Source organism: Gnatocerus cornutus, chromosome 1 (assembly GCF_029298725.1).
Source record: "Gnatocerus cornutus isolate USDA-ARS CGAHR chromosome 1, icGnaCorn1.1, whole genome shotgun sequence".
Lineage (NCBI taxonomy): Eukaryota > Metazoa > Arthropoda > Insecta > Coleoptera > Tenebrionidae > Gnatocerus > Gnatocerus cornutus.
In genome coordinates this window covers 7,546,114-7,552,000 of record NC_142233.1, presented here as the reverse complement: position 1 = coordinate 7,552,000, position 5,887 = coordinate 7,546,114, and positions in this window count along the sequence as shown.

Here is a 5,887-nt window from a genome sequence, read left to right as displayed (position 1 = left end):
ATGAATTTACGGCCCCAGTGTGCGCCAGTTCCAGTTACCGCAGCTAAAATGAATAACTTTCTACAATTCAACGTGACTTTATACAAAGAGCCATTATTATCGAGATTTTGACGGAGAACGTCGTGCCGCCTATTTAGGAAGTTCCGTTACTGAGTCTCCCGAGTTCGCTAATCGCGAAACCTTTTCGCTTTATTTGGGAGTAAAAAAATGTGAAATTTTTGTAATTTTTCTTAAATATGGAACGGCAACGTGACTAGAAATTAGTCTGTTACTATGGATGCAGGCAACTATAAATTTTGCCAAAATCTGTCACCCCGCTAAAAATTTGATTCAAACGATGGATTTTTATTCAAATAATAAATACACAGACATGTATTTGGTTTTGCAGGCATCAGATAACAGACCTGTGCTAGCTACTCGCCTATACCATGAGCGATAGCCCAATCGACTGCGTCAACCAACTCTAGAAGTCTTTTGTCGCTAGACACGCAACCATTATAATGATTCCACACATGGAAAAGCAGATTCTTGCCGCTTACAACAACGATCAAAAAGTTAGCAGACGAAACTTGGGTCGTCATTTAGATGTGCATCTTTCTTTAGTGGGCAAAATTGACATTACTTGACAATGTCAGTTATGAGGTTTCGAACGTATCTAAGCATTACAAAAAGAAATCATAAGAAAAGTTAGGATGTAAGTTTTGCAATGTTGTCGCATTAAACAAAATTAAAGTGCTTTCATCTTCTTTAGGAAGTGCGGAAAAAAGGTTTTTAGGTATTTACGGGCACCACTGGGTTCCCCCTATCGCGCTCTTATTCGGAATTCACTAATTTTGGGACACCTGTATTTTAGCTGCTGCCGGTCCCAAGCCCGATAAAGGAGGAGGGTAACATCAATAAGTCATCAAAGAAATGAAAATTGTTAATAACAATAATTAATTTTACTACTCCTGAACTTTATTTAAATGTATCACACGATTACGGCATACAAACAAAATACAAATAAAAATAGAACAATAATTCAACTTTAACCTGACTTCCCATTCCCGACTTCTATGGCTGCGACTATCCTTGCCTATGCGCGTGTTTACATATATTTAATTTAGACGGTCCGTAGTAGGTCCAAATTGATTAAAATTTTTAAATCTATGGGCTATAAATGGAAAACATTTAACAACAGAAAAGTTTTAATCGAACAACCACATATAATTACCAAAAGAATTAAATTTCTAAGAAAGTATTTACAGTACTTGCAATGAGAGAATTATATAGGGGAGAGGGGGGCATAGTGGGGTACTTAACATTCAATTAGCCACGCATGTTAAAATAATAGAAATTAACAATTTTTTTTTACTAAATATCATAGACTAATGTATTGCGGATGATTTTTGTTGAACTTTTTTTGATTTCCATAAAAAACTTACGACTTGTGAGCATTATTTTAAAAAATGGGATTTGCCCCGCTTTGCCCCGCACATAGGGGTAAAGTGGGGTACCCTATGGGGAAATCAAATTTTTGAATTACTGTGTACCTACTTAGAAAAAGTAACATTTTAAAATTACTTAGGTATCAATGCCAATTGCACATAAATGAGCAGGTTCATCATAATTAGCCACAACATTTGTATGACTAAATTTGAAAAAAACTTGCTCCCTAACTTCGCGAATTTTTTAACGAAAACACTGAATTTCACATTTTGTTTTATAAAACATATAGGTTTTCACATTTTGTTTTATAAAACACACGTGGTTAACTGTCAACTAACAACCAATCAAAACACGCTATTCGACTTTTTTCACAGCGTTTGATTTGAGCAGCAGGAGTGTTACCCCGCTATGCCCCGGTACCCCACTATGCCCCCCTCTCCCCTATTTGTATAACTGGACGAGACTTGGACTTATGAGAATGGAAGTCCAGTAAAAACTTGGGTCAATGAATCTGACCCTAAGGGGTTCCAAAAAGGGTGAAATTTGAGGGTAAAAGTGGCTTTTTAGAAAATTGTGATTTCATGCAAGGTTCTGATATGGGACATAAAAATTGTCACAAGAACATAAACGCCAAAACATACTGATTTCCATAAAAAATACAACACCTAGACGCTGTACAGGATCCGCCAACACTAGTGTCCCGCCCAAAAAACATTATTAATTATGAAGCTATAAAAATTATTTTTTTCCTACATGAAGAGGAAACGGAGCGCTACAAACTGATGTGATCAGTTTTACTCTTCACCATACGACAAATAAACGCAAAAAAACACGTTTTTCAAAAATCAAAATAGTGAAAATGGTGGAAAACTTAATCTGTCTTGATCCTTTTTTTTAAATATAACTGCCTTAAAAATATTTCAGTTTTTATTTTAAACTTTATGCAAATTGTGTTTAAAATTTGAGAAAAAAATGTGGTTTTATCAAGTTAGTTTTCAAACAGTTGGAAACCACGTTTACACCAAACTGTCAACATTTTGTGACACAAATGTCGTCTATCCTTGAGTTGGCTTTAGAATGCAACAAAAGTCGTAATTGGCTATTCTGTTGCTTGTTCGATGTTGATTCATAGTTTTCAGTGTCTAACAAGTTAAACACGATCGGATTAATCGGAAATAACAAAGGAAATAATAAGGATGAGTTAGAGCGACTATGACTGTGAGTAAAACGGCAATTATTGCATTTTCGCTATTTGGCTATTCGTGCACCTACTGGTAAAACCTACAAGAGACTGACGAAGAATTTGAGGACAGAAGTCGTTGATTTTGAATGAGAAAGAAGGAAAGAAAGTAGACTAATGATCTTAGGTAGGCAGAAGGTGAAGTGAATGAATTAAAGCTCAAGAGCGCCAACGGAAACAAGACAAATTTGATAGAAGATATGGTCGAATGGGATCCAAAACTGAGAAAACCAAAGGAGCAGAACAGCAATTCCATATGTCAACAATTTTTTCATTTATTTACGACAAAGTGCTTTTTCAAGCAGAAGTATACTGTTATCAGGTGGGTTAAAGTGCTGCAAATTGTCTAAATAAAATTTGTTAAATTACAATTGCAGATCATCGAGCAAAAAATTAATTTGTGGTGTCACGGGTGTGACGCGTACAAATTAAATTTATTGTTTTGAATAACATTTTTCTATATTTCTGCAAATAACGAAAGTCTGATTCCTTCTCCTTTAGTACACAAATATGAGAATTACCAATTCAATTGTGTACTGTATAATTTAGAAAACTGTAACGGGTGTGACATACATTTGTAACGGGCGTGACAAAGCAAAACTTGTTAAATAAACGTTGCTAAAAAATGAAAATTATGGAACAGAAAGACTAATTTTATTAATGCTTGTAACATTTTTAACAAATTCGAGCGGAGACGTATACAGCCTCCAGTTTTGGTTTCACAAATTGGTCGAGTGTACTTATATCCGCTAGATATACCTACATCCACCCTAAACTAACTTCTTTATTTGGACAAAATATGAGATATTGTTGGATATTTGGTATTGATTGCTTGAATATTTTCACTTAGTTCAAGAAGAAATCCTTTGCAGAATTGTTGGCTGCCTTTCTGTGAACGATACGTTTATTTGTGCCTCCCATACCATCCACAGTTTCTTTACCATATGAGCATTATAATAAAAGTTGTTGAAACCAACTGTGTGTACATGTTTCGGCCTTAAATCCTCAAATTTGAAAAGTACGATCTAACAATTGTCACACCCGTGACATTTATTTTTAATACTTCACTGATATATCTTTTAACTTTAATTTGTGCAAAAACTGCATTATCAATTTGTTACATTTTATACAAATTACCAATTTTTAATTAACTCCACAGATTTCAACCAGTTTTGCCAATTTTTGTTAAAATATTGTGACGGGTGTGACAAATTTTCTTATCAAACAAATTATGTAATTACTTTTTTATGTATTCTGTATCTGATGTGTTAAGTAAAAAACTGAATTGTCCACTAATTTTAAATTCTTGGAATTTATATTTTGAGTGAAAAAAAAATAAATGAAGTTAAGTAAAAAATTTAATTAAACTAGATGAATGGAAGAATAGTTAAAAGAAGGTAATTATTTAAAGTATCAAGTAGCAAACAATTCAACCATTCATGGTTTTGGTTAATTTAAGATTTATACATTCGATTTTTAACAAAATTCTGTTTCTGCAAGATGTTTTAGTTTTTAATGTGTCAGGTTCAGTTCGTGTGGAACTGCTGAGAAGTAATCACGAAATTGTAAAAATTTCTACCAAGGAACGATGCCGCTGCACATACAACAGATTGGACAAAGAAAAGTGTGATTCCATATCAGAGGAAAACATGGTATACGAGCAACAGAAGACGAGTACTTGGAATTTTTGTTTCCCCAGTTGTAAGCAAGTATGAATACCATTTAGCGTTTTATGACTGCGCACAGAAACATTTATTTCAGAAAAAAGGCTTTTCTAGGCCGTATGGATTTGTCATAATACATACTTTCAAATCCGCACAATTGGAACGCGGAATTTTAGCTATTGATTGTTCATCTCTTACTCATTTCTACTAATCATTATTATCTTTCTGTTTTTAGTTGTCGATTGTCACCTAAAAATACAAAAATTCATCAACAGTAACTGCCGCGTCTTAAAAGAATTCTTCAACCAACATCTTTTATGTTTTCGGGTTTTAACACCTATCCATACTCTTTCCAACCGACGCCGCGGTTGGGATTTCCAATGAAACTTTAATATAGTTAAGATTTATTGCTCCAACCAGAGTGTTTTACATACATATTTATTATTGTTTCAGGACTCCAATATAAAGTCCATTTGGGAGCTAAACAACATTAATAATAATAATACTCTAAATTTTTTATAATTCCAAACCATTACAATGGAGATATGAACCCCAAAAGCAACTTCAAATTAGTGACGCAGTCACTGTCACAACGCTTTAAAGAATCTGCTTTGCTATAATTCTGTTTCTTGTGTTAAATCGTTGCGAGTTACCTTGCTAATTACCTTTTCCTCGTTTGCTTGTTTATTCATGGTTTTATTGGTCTCACGTTTTTTATTTGTTTAATTTGATTATATTGCTATTATATTGTTCGTGATTCATTTTGTTCTCGACAAAGTTCTTTTCAGATCTAAGGACCTACATATCTCCTATAAAAAGTAAATTTAAAAAATTTAAATTCAGAAAAGTCATTGTAATTTGCCTTCGCAATTTGGTCAAAATGCCGTTCACTATTTCCTTTGGAGAAAAAGTGGATATGATTTTAATTTTTGCAGAATGCCATCAAAATTCAATTCAAGCTGCACAGCTTTATGCGGAACGATTCCCCGGAAGAATGCATCCAAATAGAAGAGTATTTGAAAGGATCGTTAACAGTCTGAGAGAAACAGGAAATTTGAAGTGCAAACCAAAAAGGGTTGTGAATCGGTTAGTAACCCACGAATTTAATAAACATTGCCGACAATAATCCTCAAGTCGGCATTACTAAGATCACTGAACAAACCGGAATTAGTGCAAGATCTGTGGGAAGAATTTTCAAGAAACATAAATACCACCTATATCATATGGAGCTCCACCAGGAACTGTATGGGAACGATTTTGCAAACAGAGTGGAATTCTGTGTTTGGGCTCAGCTTAAACTTGCAGAAAATCCATTTTTGCAATGTTTACCGACGACTGCTCGTTTATAATACATTCACGATCTTTTTAGACCAGAGTAGGCCATGGTTTTTTTTCATTTTGTTGGCTATCATGATTGACTGACGTGGTTTCTTTACTGTCACATCTGACATGCGTCTTTCGTACATGCTGGTTTGCCACTTTTCTGATACTTGGAAAATCGTGTTTTCCCCTTTTTTCATTTTAATCAAGTAAGTAAATGTTTAAAGGCAAGAAA